The sequence below is a fragment of the Castor canadensis genome, chromosome 9 (assembly GCF_047511655.1).
Source record: "Castor canadensis chromosome 9, mCasCan1.hap1v2, whole genome shotgun sequence".
Classification (NCBI taxonomy): Eukaryota; Metazoa; Chordata; class Mammalia; order Rodentia; family Castoridae; genus Castor; species Castor canadensis.
This window is the reverse complement of record NC_133394.1, coordinates 102,511,259-102,530,346: the sequence shown is the minus strand read 5'-3', so window position 1 is coordinate 102,530,346 and position 19,088 is coordinate 102,511,259. Positions and strand designations below refer to the sequence as shown.

Sequence of the window (19,088 nt, the reverse complement as noted above, 5' to 3'; positions counted from 1 at the left end):
GTCCACTTTCATTACTAAAACAAATATCCAAACCAGATTAACCTCATAAAAATAGGTTTATTTAACTCATAATTTGACAATCTCAAAGCCCATGGTCATGAGGCCCCATTGATTTGTCTGTAGTGAGGGCTTAAAGTAGGTAAGATTATGGTGGGATTGTGAGTGTGTATGTGTATTTGTGTATGAAAAAGAATAGACAAAAATTGATTCAGAGGTCAGACTCAGGCTTTTGTATTAACTTGCTCTCATTAGAACAAATGATGGTCCCAGAGAACCACTTTAATCCCTTCTGAAGAGAGAGCTCTGAGGATCTCCTACAAGATGCTACCTGTTAAGCGTCTGACCACCTTTTCCATCACCAATCTGAGCACTATACCTCCAACACAAGGTTCCACACTTGAGAGGTAAATCACATTAAAACACTAGCAGTGCTGACTTTGCTATAGCTCCAACCACATTCTTTTTGAAATTGTCCTCTTGTTGGGCAAAACTTCAACTAAAGAACCTCATCTTTATTCTTTGTTTCATATTCTCTGTTTAAGAAATAATATATATTTACTAAATGTACTATAAGCTATATTAAAAACACAGATTTGGGGAAATATAATAATAATGAATTCTTAGGCAAAGATGAAATCAGACCATGGGTCAGTGGGAGAGAGACCTTAAGGGACGAAGACAATTCAGTAGGAATCACCTGTTGTTGACTTGAAAATTTAGAAGTTTTGTTTGACAAACATGAAATTAAAAACTGGTGCTTCAGAAAACAAAGGAGCTTCATTCCTTGAAGGTAGAGGAAAACAGCACAACAATATGAGTTAGAGGAAGAGGAACGAACTTCAGCAAGCAGACTGTCAGCAGAGAGAAAACTGAAGGTAGAAGAAGTAACAAGGTCTGACAGCATCCAGGGACAATTTCAGAAATGTAAATTAAATCTCTAGCAATGATATAAGAGGATTTATGTGATGGAAATTTGTGAAACAAGAAAATTTTCCTAAATCTTATAACAGATAAGAAAACAAAGAAATTTAATCAACAAAGTATTATTTCCCAAAATATTATTTCAAAGACTAATATAGCACCCTATGATATTTTTGATTAAATAACAATATAATAATGATTTTTCTTAAATATTTTGTGGTTCTTTGATCTATTGAACTTAATTGATCATTGATGAATCTTTTTGTCAGGGATTTTTTTTTAAATCAAGAATGGGTATATTTAGTCCATAAACCCCAAAACAAAACAAAATAGGATATCCAGATTTTAAGATAAAAAGGTTCTCAGAATTTAAACATAAATCTATTGCAAATATAAAGTGATTTTCACAGTGTTGCACAGTACTTTAGGAAGCTTGAGATATGCAGCATAAGTTAACTTTATGGTTTATTTCCATTATATTGTGTAAGTATGATAACTATGAACATCCAAATAATTGTAGAAAACATCATCTAGTTCTAGACTTATTAAACATGACACTAAATCTAATTATTATAACAACTTAATTTGCAGTAACCTTTTTCATTTTAGTTGTATACTGGATAAGTATAACTTGTTGATTTTTATAGTAACTTGAAATAATTGCCAAACTAGTTTATCACAAGAGACAGTTTATGCACATAAAGAAAACAGAAATTAATGATAAATAACCTGTTTAACCTTAAACACATGCAAACACAAAACAAAACAAAAAATAAACAGGAATGACAATAACAAAAACTCATAAGCCAGTTTTCTGATATGAAGGTGATCAGTGTTTCTTTCATTGTTGTGCTGGATGGGGGTACACTGTAACATTTATAAAGGATCTTACAATGTATCAAATATATCATACTTGAATTCACCCTCTCCACCACTCTCCTTGATCTCCCTCTTCCCCTAATTCCAGGAACAGTTTTCACAGGTATCATTTTGGCATTTACATGCATATGTATATATTATTTGCACCTTTTTCATTCTCCTACCCATTTCCCAACCACCTCTACCCTCCACCAGGGCCAACCGCCTTGCAGAAACTGTTCCACCCTCCTGTTCTCCAATTTTGTAGAAGATAAAAGATAAAAAACAAAACAAAACATGATGTTTTGCTAGCTTGAGATAAAGATAGCTACACAGGGTGTTTTCATGTGTAGTTTCCATGCATACACATATTACAACCTCAATTGGTTCTTCTCTTACAGTCTTCACTCCTCCCTAGTCCACTTCCTATAGTGTCCCAGACCAGTTTAAGATTTCCATATTCATTCCTGTATAGTGAACACATCAACCCATTCAAGTTTTTGGTTTCTTTCCCTTGCCCTATCCCTTTAGTGTGCGGCCTCCTCTTAAGTGTGACCCATGTCCTATAATATTGCTGAATTTGTTTTAGGTGTGTAATCCTCATGTGAGGGAGAACATGTATCTTTTGGCCTTCTGAGCCTAACAAACTTCACTTATGATGATATTATCCAGTTTCATCCATTTACCTACAAATAAAAAAAATTTATTTTTCTTTGTGGCAGAGTAAAATTCCATTGTGTAAAAATACCATATTTCGTTAATCCATTAGTCAATAGAGGGGCATCTTGGCTGTTTCCATAGCTTGGCTATTGTGAATAGTGATGCAATAAACATCTATACAGGTGACTTTATGGTTACCTGACTCACATTCCTTTGGGTATGTCTCTAGGAGTGGGATTGATGGATCTTATGGCAGATCTATTTTTAGTTTTCTAAGGAGCCTCCATACTGTTTTTCCATAGTGTTTGGACTAGCTTACAGTCCCACCAGCAGTGTATGAGGGTTCCTTTTTCCTGCATCCTTATCAACATTTGTTGTAGTTGGTGTTCTTGATGGTAGCTATTTTAACAGAAGTGAGGTGGAATTGTAGTGTGATTTTGATTGTCATTTTCTTTATGGCCAGGGATGGTGAGCATTTTGTCATGTGTTTTTTAGCTATTTGGACTTCATCCTTTGAAAAAGTTCTATTCAGTTCAGTTGCCCATTTCTTTATTGGGGCATTGATTTTTTGGGAGTTTAATTTTATAATACTCATTAGTGGAGAAACAGTATCTAACGTATGTAAGATGGACCTAGAGTTGCTTGAATATTTTCAAGGTGTCAAAGAAATAGCTCAAAACAGATAACTTTACATATGCTAAACTTCCCTTTTGTATTGGGGCTGGCCCCATTAATTTATCTATCCAAAATACTCATTTTGACTAGATTTGTACATCATTCTATCCACTTCTATCTCTGAAGGGTTACTCAAGAAGAAATTTTTGGAATATTATTACAATACGTAAGAGATAATGAGTTCCAACATTGGTAATAGTGAGGAAGTTTTGATAGGGACATCAGATGTCCTCATCCTCTGCATCCTTATGCTGAACAAGCAGAAAAAATATAGAGGAAAATGTTCAAATGTCAACAAACTGTAATACCAAATAAATATACTACTGAACCAGTCTTGTGAATGAAATTAGAGGCTTGCACAGAAACCCTCAATCTTCAGAAAGAGGTTTAAGCTGACTTATGCCTGGCACAGAACTTAAGTTACATCATCTAATCATAGGTTGACTGGGTCTGAAAGGTTGATATTTTCAATATAACCATGAGATGGTAGTAACAAGCTTTCAATTAAAAAAAGAAAGGAAAAGAAAACTTATTTTGCAGAATCACAATATTACTATAGGAGTCAGTAGAAAGAGGAAGTTAAAATATATTAAATTATTTTGCAAGCCAAAATTGGATAATGTAAGCAAACGAGAGCATACAAGGGAGGTATGAGGATAGGTAAGACACCCAAAAAACTAGATAGCATTTGGTGCCCTCAATGCAGAGAAACTAAATCAGTAATTTACATCGACAGAGGCCAATAGGAAAAGGGTACCAGGAACTAGAGAAAAGGTTAGTTCGAGAAGAATTAATTTAGAAGGTAACACACATGTACAGGAAAGCAATGTGAGTCAACTCCCTGTATAGTTATCCTTATCTCAACTAGCAAAGACCCTTGGTCCTTTTTATTATTGCTTATACTCTCTCTTCAACAAAATCAGAGATAACTCTCTCTTCAACAAAATCAGAGATAAGGGGCAAAATAGTTTCTGCTTGGTAGCAAGGGGGATCTGGGGGAGAGGGAGAGGGTAGTGGGAAGGGGGGAGAAATGACCCAAACATTGTATGAATTTATGAATAAAAGAAAAAAAATCCTAATGGAACAGTCAGAAAAGAAGTAAATCAATTATAATAAGTTCTTAGACACCCTTGTTACTTGTGTATTTTATAATCACACACTTGTGAACTAGACAAATTTTTAAATCTTTTGTGGGATTGGGATATGCTCCTTTGGGGAAACTAACTGCTTGTATTTTGTCACATTAATTATTCTATATGTTACTGTAAGTTATAAGTCCAACTTTTTCCCCTCAAACCAACTGGTAACATTCACTGGTATCAACTACTCAATAGCTTAGTATCATAGGCAATATCAGAAATTTATTACTACATATGCAGTTTATCATTTTGTATAGATTATTGTAGTTACTGATGAATTTAACTGTGGAAATTTCTTTTTAATTTCACTAGATGAAAACTGCAATTGGAGAAATAAACATGTTAAATGTTGATTGTAGTTGATTTTATGTGTCAATCTATAAGTTTTGTATGGAACTATCAGGCCATTGAATAGTGGGAAATGCATGAATTTGAGTATTCAACATGTGAAGTCAAATTTTGGTTCTGTCACTTAACCTTTGACTTGCAGTAAACATCATGCTCCCTGCATTTAACTTATAAATGAGTTCCTTAATTTATAAAGAGGCTATGAAGTTTGCATAAGATGGTTTTTATAAAGAGGCTATGAAGTTTGCATAAGATAGTGTGCAGAAAGTGCTCATTATATTTCATGGTATTCATTGACTGATAAGTTGTGTTTCTTATGGTTCTTTATTACTTTTGTGGTTACTATCTCATATAATTACTTCTGAAATGTACATATAATTTCATCCTCATTCCATTTTTAATATTAAATTAAAGATTTTACCTTAAGTGTATTTTCAGTGACCTGTATAATTGTGAACCTTGCTATGATGTAGAGGTATACTAGGTTTAGAGATTGGCTTCCTTATGACTTAGTCTGGTATTATTGTTAAAGAAAGAAGGATGGTTGTACATATGCATAGGTTTTCCACATAGTATCAGACATTGGGATTAAAATGAAGTGTTTTGTCCACATGATAGCTTTATAAAGGCTTGATTTCTTCATAATTAATCAGTTTATTTATTTATTTACTGTATTTTTTATTATCATATTACTGGGAGTACATTGTGACATTTACAGAAGTTCTTACAATATATCATAGTTGAATTCACCTTCTCTATCATTCCCCTTTATCCCCCCTCTTCTCCATTTTAGTTTAATAAAACACATATGCACTAGAAACATATAATTACGGAACTATGTCTATAAGGATCTTATGGAGGAGAAACTACACTTATTAGAAAAATATAGTACATCAGGGATGTAGGCCTGGCTCTCATGGAATTTACAGTCCAGTCAGGAGATATAAGTATGAGAGCACTATTTCAAGCAAGACGCTCATTGTGATTATGAGACTAGTGTGGAGAATGTATAAATCATATTCTGCCATGTTTTATGCTATAGCATAGAACATAAAATGCATATTGTGTTTTGCTTCTAATAAATTTGGTATCATTTATATTGAACATTCTATTATTCACAATATTCTTATGTTATAGTAGCAAAAAAGAAGAAAGTTATAGAAGTTGACACAAGTAAAAACTATTGAATTAATTTAGGGAATATTGATTGAGCTAATGAATAATACATCATCAGTTGGTTTGTAAACTTCTTGCACACTTACTATTGTTTCAGTTGGTATAATTGAATCGTTAGGCATGTCTCCAACAAAAGTCATTATATAGTAATTTCATAGATAAGTGCATAGTTTATATGAGCATAATATTATGCTCAACTATTATGAAGTTATGTTAATAAATTCATTATTGTGATGAATCATGATTTTTGTTTACCGTGTTAGCAAGCAAAGTCATATATCTAATCACAGATTGAAATCTATGACAAAAAATGTAACTATTAGGTCCATAGGTCACACTTTAAATAATTTCCTCATCAAATAATTGTTTCACCACATCTTAGTAATCTTGGCGATATGAATTTTCCACATTTTGAAGCTTATTTTCTTTTTGCTTAGCAATTTTTTCTTTAATTCATTTCTCTTTCCTTATATTTTACTGTAACCAGTCAAGGCCAAGATATTTCTTCAAACTTTTGGTAACAATTTCCTCACCTAAATATTGATTGTCCTCACTCATAAGTTCTACCTCCACAGAACACTAAAATACAAACATGATCCATCAAAGTTCTTCACAACTTTATTACAAGGATCTGCTTTCCTCCAGTTTGTAGTAATATCTTCATTTTTAACAATGACTTCAACAGAACAGCCTTTACTGTCTCTATTTGACCAGCATTCTGTTCATGATAACTTATGTATTCCTTAGGAATACAAAGAATTTTCTATAGTTATTTTCTGCTTTCTGAGTCTTCATCAGGATTTCCTATAACAGTACTTGCAAAACAATAGTGGCTTTTTCTAGCATGTACCTCAACAGTTCCAGTCTCTCTCAATTGACTTTTCCAAAACTGCTTCCTTAATTTTTGGAAATTTTTACAGAAGCATCTCAATTTTCAGTATCAATTTCTCTCTTAGTTCGGTTACTATTAAAGAATATCACTCACTGAGTGACTTAACAAAGATTTGTAGCTTAGTGTCTTGAGGATGGAAAGTTCAAGATCATGGTGTCTCACATTTCAATTTCTGAGGAACATCCACCCTCTATGTCCTCACTTGATGGAGAAAGAGGTCATCTCTATTACATATTTTCTTGTAAGGACATGAATTGCATTCATGAAAACTCATGATCTAATTAACTGTTAAAGCCCTACCACAAAATACCAGAATTCAACATATGAATATTGGACAGATTCAAACTTAGAAAGTCCTTAGCACTTTTATATATTTCAGTGGGATTAGGAAAATCCACTAATAATATACAGCAGCTCTATACCTGAGAATACTTCAGAGAAGTGATTATTTGAGAATTTCCCCTAAAATACAGATTTCTTTGAATGGGTTTCATGTGTGGTATAAAAAAAGTCCTGTGAATTATTTTGCTAAAAAGAATGACAAACATTCTTTTCATGAATACCCAGTTTGTCCCTTTTTAAAAGAAATATTTGAAATATTATAAACTTTCCTGTATTCCCATCTAAAATCAAGCAAGCAAACACACAAAAACAAGGAAATTAAAAACACCCACAGGAACTATTAGTTTAATATTTTTTTGTCTTTGTTCTTCTCAACTTGTGTGTTATAATCTCTCGAAGTTAGCACAGAAAACAAATTTTTTATTCATGGTCTGCATGAATTGATTGTTTTAAATTCCATTTGACTTGAAAAGGAATTATTGAGAAGGTAGTAGTTGAAAATTTGAGTCTAAAGCTAATTTGAACCCATGTTTGAACTTAATATCTTAATTATTTACTCTATATTTTATGCAAAAGCCAATAATAACAAAAAACAAACACAAAAAAGAAAAACAATATTTTATTTATAGTTGTAGGTGTTCAGCATAATGATTTTCTACACTAAAATAGCTTTGTTGAAAGTCCTGGTCATTTAATATGCATGCTTTTATTCTCTCTGTTTATTTGTCCCTTAAAATTAAGTACACATGAAGTGATTCAAGATTTATGGGATTCCTATATATAAATGTTGGGAAGACTTGTGAAAATATATTTTAATAGGAACAATATAGAGCTTAATTTTTTTCTCTGCCAGCTCTATGAGAGAGGGAAAGAACTACCAACTGAATAGATTTCTGAACCTATATGGCTATTCTTAACATGTCCCATTCCTATCACAATAAATCCATTCTTGGTTGACTCCTCATTCTTTGAGCAATTAACACAATTTATCAGGTAATGAATATGCAACAAAAATAACCCTTGACAGATTTTTCTCCATCCTGGTTCCGAAAGCTGGCTTCATTTTTCCATATGGCATTCCAACTGCTGACACAATTGTTTTATTTCACTTGGCACTGACTGCCCTACTACTGTCTTCCATAGCCTTTTCTCATCAGTGCATGTCCAAGTTAACCACTTCTGCCACATAAAGCAAAACTACTCAGTCATTGCATTTTTTTTAAAAGACAAGAACCTTTGGGCAATTTGTGAATTTTAAGCTAAAATATGAAATTTTGTGTGGGATGCATGGCAATCCAATTAAACAAACATAGTATGAAACACTCATTTTAGGTTTTAAGACATGAAATGTGTCAGTCTTTTTTGTTGTACATCCTCCATCTTTCATCATTAACATAAATAGTAAAGTTGAATGTAAAGAACAAAACAATTGCCAAAGCTGAGAATTTGTTTTCAGTACTGTTGAAAGCCAGTTTTCTAACCTTTAGCAAATCACAGCCCTTCTAGGTGTCATTTTATTTAGCACACCATGAGCCCGTGATGTGTACTTATGTATAGGTATGAAAATAAAATGTGTAAAACTGGTGAAACATCCTTGAATTCTTAGTCTCTGGGATAGAAAAAGCCAGAAATGTTAAATTATTGGATATTATTCAATATTTATGGTTCAATTTATTTTCATTCTGGTTAGAATTTAAATTTTAAAATTATTAGAATTTTGAGATAAATAGGAATAAAATTTGTTTATTCATTTATTCACATATGCATACATTGGGTTATTTCCCCCACCCTGCCCCCTGCCCTCATCCTTTCCCCTCTCCCCCCTTCAGTGCCAGGCAGAACCTGTTCTGCCCTTATCTCTAATTTTGTTGAAGAGAAGACATAAGCCATAATAAGAAAGACAAAGCATTTTTGCTAATTGAGTTATCTGACCTGTTCTAATTTCATAAAGGTTTAAAAGACAATGAGTTTTTAAGTAGTATCTGCTATCTTGCGGTGGACAGTTATTTTTAAATTGTACTTTATTCTATCTTTAATGTTATTTGAATAGTTTTGTTAAAATGACTAAATATATGATATAGTTGCTATGTATACAAATGTTCCCTAAAGGCTCCATATCCAGTGTATAGATATTAGCACAACAGAAAAACAAATACAGGTTTAAGACAGAACATTATGAATGAAAAATATATGATCTTAAAACTGAAACTCCCCTACAAAACTTACTGCCTTTTTCAGTACTTGAAATGAGTATTAAACATGGACACATTGTGCAAAACTCTCACTACTGTTGGCATACCTAAATGGAATCTACCCAATTAGATTTGTAGCCAGCAAAGAAGTTTTGAGTGTTATGTAAGTAACTGTGCAAATGTACAGCAGAATTTCTCTAATATTAACTCAGGATAAACCACTCCTGCAAGTCACTGTCCCTCACCAGCAACGTGGTACTCCACAGTTATTTGACTTGGTAGTTGCTAAGCCTCCATGTTATCACAGCAGTCTGTGAAACATACAATATTCAACACTTGGCATCTGACATGTTTCACTGGACATACAGACTTCTAAGTGCTTTCCAATGCCAGATTTTTTTTATTCTTAATGTGAGTCTTTATTTCACTCTTGATGCCACACCAATGTGCACCTCCTGACTGAAGAATGAATTTGAAAGAGAGAAAATAGAAAGGCTTTCACATGAAAGAAACAGCTTGACAACTTTGTCTTCCTAACCAATGCACCCATCATGAATGTTCTCTCTTACCCTTTTTTTTTTTTGCCTCCATGCATGGAAAGAACAGTAAGTAAGAATGTCAGAAACTCCTAGGATGTTTATTCCCCAATTGTACCAATGATCATCTAAACTGGAAGCATCATCCTTACATCTGATTTAAATGGATTCTCTATATTCTTAAGACTAAATTTTCAACTAGTTGACTCCTAAATGTTTTCATTTCCTGCAATGATTTAGGCTGCCAATATTAATATCAATTATAAGGCAAAATGTAAGCATGGAAATTTTTGCTACCTCATCTGAAAATTTAAATGTGATACTGTCTACTAGGTCTACAAATTAGTTTTCTCTCACTTACTTTTTAAAGCAATTATTTTGTTAGAGTTTAGCTGTCACATATTAAAATAAAAGTCAGAGAGAGAAAGAAAAGGAAGAGAGGAACATAGAAAAAAAGCTTACAATGAGCTAATAAATCATGATCATGCAATTCCAATGCGGTCACATTCTTCAAGTCACTCATCTATGAGAATAAGTTCCCCTTATATATATGTGACTAAAGAAGGGTGAGAGTTGTTCATGCCCCCAGTAAGCATCTTTATATTTCCTTTCAATTCATAAATCTAATTTGAAATTTAAGCATAATTTCAATAAAAAGAAAAAAGATCCTATTATCCCTGAAAACATGGATTACATTACAACACATTTCCTACCAAGGGAAAAAATTTTCATTACTTAACACTGAAGTGCTGAAACCATTAGTATGCCCTTTTAGATTTAAAATAAACATGTGTATTATGTGCCTGTATCTCCCAACAGAGCTCATGAATGGTGTCATATTGCACTGTGGATCCATTAGTAGCATAATGGCATCCAACCACAGGTTTCCTAATGGTTTAAAATGGAAAGCATTTGTTTTGAGTCCCAAAAAGAAAGGGAAAGAAAGAGAGGGAAATGAAAAAGAAAGGAAAGGAAGAAAATTCTCATTCTTTCTAAGTATACAGTATACTTAAAACTTTGTTTCTGTTGAGAAATTCAAGATGTGACACTACCAGGAAAAATGACCAAATCAGAAAAGCTGGTACTTTGTAAAAGTGGTGTAGCATGCAAGAATTAATAAAAAGCATAGTTCATGTGAACTTGTTCAACAAGATCTTTTCTTTTCTTTTCTGATTAAACAAAGGAGAACTGTAGCGGTTCTAAATCCAGGGCATATGATCTAATTTGGAATAGATATCTCAAGACAAGCCAAACCTGTTTACATAAATCATGTACAGAAAAAGCTAATTGGCTCTTTAGTGTGACTTACAATATCATCCTGGTGTAAAATTGTTGTAATTATTAGAAAAAGAGAGGGAAGTGGAAACTATATAGTGCTAAAAGGTATGAATAACTGCATTTCTGAAAAAAGATAGGAAAGGTAATTCTAGGGCAGAATTTTCAGGATTAAAACAAACTATCACAAGTTCTCCCTTTTCTTACTATGCTTTTGAGAATCTAAAAAATAAAGAGATGGGGGCACATGATTAAAATGTCTCCCATTGTAACTAAGGCATATCTTTCTCTGACTGCTAGTATGACACAGGATACTTAAAAGAAAATTCATTAGGAACATTTCTGGCTCACAGGTATTATTCTGTAATATACAAGCAAGAAAAATTTCCAAGAAGCCTAGCTGCATTTTTTTGCTTACCGAATGGTGTCCTAGGGCCACCAAGCTCCATTAAACTGCTTTCTCTCCCTTTTTAAGAGCCATGCTGAGAAGAGTGATTCTGATCATTATTTTCCTAGGAAAATATAGGCATATGTTCACTCATTCTGCCATGTTGCACTTAAGTGATTAAAAATTCATGTTCCAAGTAAGAAGCTGTTAAGTAGCTAATTATTTATTCTGTTTACAAGATATGCCCCAACTGGTTAGGGAAAATGGATGCTAGAGGCTGAAGAAAGCATTAAATATATTTAGGGTGAGAAGGCCAACCTGCCTCCTGGTGGGTATATTACCAAGTGGTAAAAACTGAAAGAGTGCCTTAAGCATACAAACCACCCATTAAATAAATGGAGTATTCATTTTAGAAAGGCATGAAATATCTTTTATCTCTTGATGTTTGCCCCTCCAAAAAAACCTACTTGAAATTATTTGGCAGAAAAACTGAATGTATTATGTATCCTAAACTAGCTTGTTCAATGGAAGAACATTTTATAATTGAATACATTTCATAGTAATGAGATTTTTTAAAAGAAGAATTTTGAGGCAAAACATAGATTAGTTGGATAAATATTATAAGTTTTAAAACTCTCAAACAAAAAGTGTGTGCACAAACTGTCAAAATATATTTAGAATGAAATTTAAAATGGTCACTAATAGCCACTACTGAGTTTTGAATAAAGCCCACAAGCATTAGTGGGATGCTTGACACAAGCAATATGAAGAGAAATTTATGGTCTCAAAATTAATTCACTAATATTTTCAATTGTGATATTATTCTTATGATTTACATAAAGGACATACAAGCTGTAGAAAAGTGCTTGGAGTGCAGATGAATCTATTGTGTGCAGTCTGTCACTGGGTTTTTACAAGTCCGTTCTGGAAATGGTTGGAAGAACAATATGAGCTGAAAGTGTGGCCTTAGAATTCAGAAAGATATAAATGACTATCTTATCAGCTTTTAATCATTGTTTCAAGTTCTGTTAGCAGGCTGAATATGAGAGAAAGTGATATTTCTACAACTAGAAGCATTTCCTCATGAATATATGATTATTTAGAATGTCTAGGGAAGAGACCATTTCAATCAAATAAACCCAGTTAATAAACATCACATAATTAACAATGTTAGAAAATGTGTACCTTTAGATATGTAAAAATATACTTTCATAATATCTTAATTAAACTCTATACTGTATTTTTGATAACTTAGGACTGTTTCAAATCATAATTATGGCCATTTATTAGTATTAGATGACTTTTTTGATAAAAAGAATCAGACAAAATAGATTTCAACATATATGATGTTTTTCTTGCATCCTAGGATTTAAGGTTGCCACCTTTTGTTATTTCTAGTAAAATAATGAATATTCCAACAATCTACTGTCATATGACAATATCAATAATAATGGGTGAAAAATGCTAACCCTGGTCTTCTGACTACTGTGTCAATAATTTTTTCACTATGTTATTTATACGTTTATTTATGGCTTTTATTTCCTAACAGTGTTCTGACTAATACAACATAAAATATAAATGTGCTAATTAATATCACAATTATAAACATTTCATGTATATATGTTTTACTTCTTGCTTAACAGTATTCCATTTATTTTATAGTCCTGCAGCTTCACAAAAATGCTCATTTTATTCTTTGTGCTTACATGCTTAGTGTTTTCAAAGCACTTTTTAACACTGATGTTATGTGTACCTTCCATTAATATACATTTTATCCTGCCATCAGTTAATTTGTAATACTTATAAAAACAATCCCATTAGATGAAATGTATAAGCAATCAAAATATTAAAATAATGTTTTCAGTTTTATGGAGCTGAATGCTACAAGGATTTCTTCCTTAAACACCTACAGCAGTAGTTCAAAAAACTATGACCTCAAGACCAAATCAACACTGTGTTAATAAGCTTTGTGTTATGGTAACAAATATCAGAGACAAATCCATTTATAAGAAGGAATAGTTTATTTTGGCTCACAGTCAGAAGTTTCAGTCCAGAGTCACTTGTTGGACTGAAAGTTTTAGTGCTGTTGCTTAGGCCTGGGTCAGCATGGTACATCATGGCAGGAATATAGTGGAGGAAGCTTGTGCACCTCCTGTCAGCCAGGAAGCAAGAAAAGAGACAAACGAAAGGCTAGGGTACCAATATCCTCTTCAAGAAAACCTAAATTCCTTGTACTAGGTCCTACCTTTAAAGTTTCCACTTTCTCAATAATGCTATATGGTAGGCACAAGGTCTTTAACACATTGGCCTTTGAAGACATTTGAGACCCAAATTATAACAAAGTTCACCATCTGCTTTTGTGAAGATTTATTGGAACATCATTATATATAGGTATAAACAAATGCTAGTGAAAAAGTTCCAGGAGTAATGCTTTTGAATGTGTTCAATCAGCTTGGTAGTGGTGCTGGTGGTGTAATATGATGCATGTCCAAGTATGGTATCAATATGGCAACTTGATTTTTTTAAACTCTAAACTTGAATTAGTGATTACTGTAGGAATTGCAGCATACTCTTTATCTTCATGACTTACATAAGATTTATAATAACTTAATTCCAGTAAAACATAGAAAAACTTTCCTTTGTGCTATTATTCATAGATCTTTATGTGTATCTCTATTTAATTTTATATCCATATTTGCATCTACTATTTTATATGCATACACCCTTAAGAAACTGGAACTAGAATATATAGGTAGTGGAAATGAAGCATAATTTGAAATTTAAGAGCCTAAATCCAGCCTCAGGAAAACTTTTCAATATTCACATATTTAAAACTATAAATGAAGAATTTAGTTCTTATATTGCCTACTCAAAAATGGGAGTTTTGTTTTGTCACTGTTAGTGTATAGAAAAGATACTGATTTTGTAAATTGATTTTGTATTCTGCTACTTTGCTGAAGCTGTTTGTAGTCTCTGGGACTTTCTTAGTGGAGTTTTTCAGGTCTTTTAAGTATAAAATCATGGCATTCGTGAATAGGGATAGTTTCACTTCTTCCTTACCTATTTGTATTCCTTTTATTTCTTCTTCCTCTGTTATTGTTGTAGCTAGGAATTCCAGAGACTATGAGACTATGTTGAATAAGAGTGGGGAGAGTGGGCACCCTTGTCTCATTCTTGACCTTAGGGGAAATGAGTTCAGTTTTTCAACTTTAAGTATGATGTTGGCTAAGAGTTTGCCCTATATAGCCTTTATTATGTTAAGGTTCATTCCTTCTATTCCTAGTTTCTTCAGCGCTTTTAGCATGAATGGATGTTGAATTTTATCAAAGGCTTTTTCTGCATCTATGGAGAAAATCAAGTGGTTTTTGTCTTTGCTTCTATTAATGTGCTGTACTACATTTATTGATTTGCATATGTTGAATCATCCCTGCATCCCTCGGGATGGTTCATGACACGTGATTTTTCTGATATGCTATTAAATTTGGTTGCCTTTATTTTATGGAGGATTTTTGTATCTATATTCATTAAAGAGTTTGTCCTGTAAGTTTCTTTTTTTGTGTGGCCTTCCCTAGTTTCTATTTAGTGGAAAAGTTTAAGGAATGTTGGTATTATTTCTTTAAAGGTCTGGTAGAATTCAGTGAAGAATCCATCAGGTCCTGGAATTTTCTTCTTTGGGAGAATCTTTACTGCTGCTTCAAATTCATTGCATGATGCAGATTTGTTTAGGTAATTAATTTCTTCTTGGTTAAATTTTGGATGGTCATATGTATCTAGAATATTGTCCACGTCTTCTAGATTTTCAATATATTTGAGTGTGGGTTTCTAAAGTAGTCCCTGATGATTCCTTGAATTTCCTTCATGTTTGTTGTTATGATCTCTATAATGAAAATTACAAACCACTGAAGAAAGAAAATGAAAAAGACCATAGAAGATGGAAAGATCTCCCATGCTCATGCATTGGCAGAATCAACATACTAAAAATGGCTATACTACCAAAAGCAATCTACATGTTTAACACAATATTCATCAAAATTCCAATTATATTCATCACAGAGATTGAAAGATCAACCCTAAAATTTATTTGCAAGCACCAAAGACTGTGAATAGACAAGGAAGTACTGCGCAAAAAAAGTAATACTGGAGGTATCACAATACCTGACCTCAAACTATACTACAGAGCCATAGCAATAAAAACAGCAGGATACTGGCACAAAAACAGATATGAAGAGCAATGGAACAGAATAGAAGACCCAGATATGAATCTAAGCAGCCATGCCCACCTAACTTTTTACATAGGCACCAGAAACATACAATGGAGAAAAGACAGTCTCTTCAACAAATGTTGCTGGGAAAAATGGATATCTGCCTGCACAAACCTAAAACAAGGAGAGTTAGGAAGATGGCAGCTAGAGGGAGGAAGCAGAAAGCGAGCCTCCTATAGTGAAATCTTGGAGAGATGCTGGAGACACACTTTGCAGGCATAATCACTGAGAAGAGGCATAACTTTGACCCCTCCACACCTCTAGCCAGCGCAGAGAATCTCCACTTTGAGAACCTATATTCAAATACATTTGAAAATCTTAAAGAAATGGACAGATTTCTAGATACATATGATCATTCAAAACTGAACCAAGAGGAAATTAATCACCTGAATAGACCTATAATACAAAATGAAATTGAAGCAGCAATCAAGAGTCTCCCCAAAAAGAAAAGTCCAGGACCTGATGGATTCTCTGCTGAATTCTATCAGACATTTAAAGAAGAACTGATACCAACCCTCCTTAAATTGTTCCACAAAATAGAAAGGGAAGGAAAACTGCCAAACACATTTTATGAAGCCAGTATTACACTTATCCCAAAACCAGGCAAAGACACCTCCAAAAAGGAGAACTATAGGCCAATCTCCTTAATGAACATTGACGCAAAAATCCTCAACAAAATAATGGCAAACCAAATTCAACAACACATCAAAAAAATTATTCACCATGACCAAGTAGGCTTCATCCCAGGGATGCAGGGGTGGTTCAACATACGAAAATCAATAAATGTAATAAACCACATTAACAGAAACAAAGACAAAAAACACTTGATCATCTCAATAGATGCAGAAAAAGCCTTTGATAAGATCCAACATCATTTCATGATAAATGCGCTAAGAAAACTAGGAATAGAAGGAAAGTACCTCAACATTATAAAAGCTATATATGACAAACCTACAGCCAGCATTATACTTAACAGAGAAAAACTGAAACCATTCCCTCTAAAATCAGGAACCAGACAAGGATGCCCACTATCTCCACTCCTATTCAACATAGTACTGGAATTCCTAGCCAGAGCAATGAGGCAAGAAGAAGGAATAAAAGGAATACAAATAAGTAAAGAAACTGTGAAAATATCCCTATTCGCAGATGACATGACCCAAAAAACTCAACTCAGAAGCTTCTAGACATCATCAATAGCTATAGCAAGGTAGCAGGATATGAAATCAACATAGAAAAATCATTAGCATTTCTATACACTAACAATGAGCAAACTGAAAAAGAATGTATGAAAACAATTCCATTTACAATAGCCTCAAAAAAAAATCAAATACTTAGGTGTAAACCTAACAAAAGATGTGAAAGACCTCTACAAGAAAACTATACACTTCTGAAGAAAGAGATTGAGGAAGACTATAGAAAGTAGAGAGATCTCCCATGCTCATGGATTGGTAGAATCAACAATTCCCATCAAAATTCCAATGACATTCATTAAAGAGATTGAAAAATCTACCGTTAAATTTATATGGAAACACAAGAGGCCACAAATAGCCAAGGCAATACTCAGTCAAAAGAACAATGCAGGAGGTATCACAATACCTGACTTCAAACTATATTACAAAGCAATAACAATAAAAACAGCATGGTACTGGCACAAAAACAGACATGAAGACCAGTGGAACAGAATAGAGGACCCAGATATGAAGCCACACAACTATAACTAACTTGTCTTTGACAAAGGAGCTAAAAATATATGCTGGAGAAATAGCAGCCTCTTCAACAAAAACTGCTGGGAAAACTGGTTAGCAGTCTGCAAAAAACTGAAACTAGATCCATGTATATCACCCTATACCAAGATTAACTCAAAATGCATCAAGGATCTTAATATCAGACCACAAACTCTAAAGTTGATACAGGAAAGAGTAGGAAATACTCTGGAGTTAGTAGGTATAGGTAAGAACTTTCTCAATGAAACCCCAGCAGCACAGCAACTAAGAGATAGCATAGATAAATGGGGCCTCATAAAACTAAAAAGCTTCTGTTCATCAAAAGAAGTGGTTGCTAAACTGAAGAGAACACCCACAGAGTGGGAGAAAATATTTGCCAGCTATACATCAGACAAAGGGCTGATAACCAGAATATATAGGGAACTTAAAAAACTAAATTCTCCCAAAACTAATGAACCAATAAAGAAATGGGCAAGTGAACTAAACAGAACTTTCTCAAAAGAAGAAATTCAAATGGCCAAAAAACACATGAAAAAATGCTCACCATCTCTAGAAATAAAGGAAATGCAAATTAAAACCACACTAAGATTCCACCTGACCCCTGTTAGAATAGCCATCATTAACAACACCACCAACAACAGGTGTTCACGAGGATGTGGGGAAAAAGTAACCTCTTACACTGTTGGTGGGAATGTAAACTAGTACAACCACTCTGGAAAAAAATTTGGAGGCTACTTAAAAAGCTAGACATTGGTCTACCATTTGATCCAGCAATACCACTCTTGGGTATATGCTCAAAAGACTGTGACACAGGTTACTCCAGAGGCACCTGCACACCCATGTTTATTGAGGCACTATTCACAATAGCCAAGTTATGGAAACAGCCAAGATGCCCCACCACTGATGAATGGATTAAGAAAATGTGGTATCTATACACAATATAATTTTATGCAGCCATGAAGAAGAACGAAATGTTATCATTTGCTGGTAAATGGATGGAATTGGAGAACATCATTCTGAGTGAGGTTAGCCTGGCCCAAAAGACCAAAAATCATATTTTCTCCCTCATATGTGGACATTAGATCAAGGGCAAACACAACAAGGGAATTGGACTTTGAGCACATGATAAAAGCGAGAGCACACAAGGGAGGGGTAAGGATAGGTAAGACACCTAAAAACTTAGCTAGCAGTTGTTGCCCTTAACGCAGAGAAACTAAAGCAGATACCTTAAAAGCAACTGAGGCCAATAGGAGAAGGGGACTAGGAACTAAAGAAAAAGTGAGATCAAGAAGAATTAACCTAGAAGGTAACACACACACACAGGAAATTAATGTGAGTCAACTCCCTGTATAGCTACCCTTACCTCAACCAGCAAAAAACCTTGTTCCTTCCTATTATTGCTTATACTCTCTCTACAACAAAATTAGAAATAAGGGCAAAATAGTTTCTGCTGGGTATTGAGGGGGTGGAGGGAAGAAGGAGGGGGTGGAGTGGGTGGTAAGGGAGGGGGTGAGGCAGGTGGGAGAAATGACCTAAGCCTTGTATGCACATATGAATAATAAAAGAAAAAAAAAAGAAACCTAAAACAAGATCCATGTTTGTCACTCTGTACAAGTATCAACTCAAAGTTGATTAAAGACCTTAAAATAAGACCTGAAGCTTCTACAGAAAAGAGCAGGGAATACACTGGAAGCAATAGG

At 33.7% G+C, this 19,088-nt stretch overlaps 1 long non-coding RNA gene across 3 annotated transcripts in view; it reads right to left on the bottom strand.

The window, feature by feature from the left end:
- LOC141410971 (uncharacterized) overlaps nucleotides 1-19,088 on the bottom strand; it is a 212,099-nt gene that overhangs the window by 46,497 nt on the left and 146,514 nt on the right. The window lies entirely within an intron of this gene.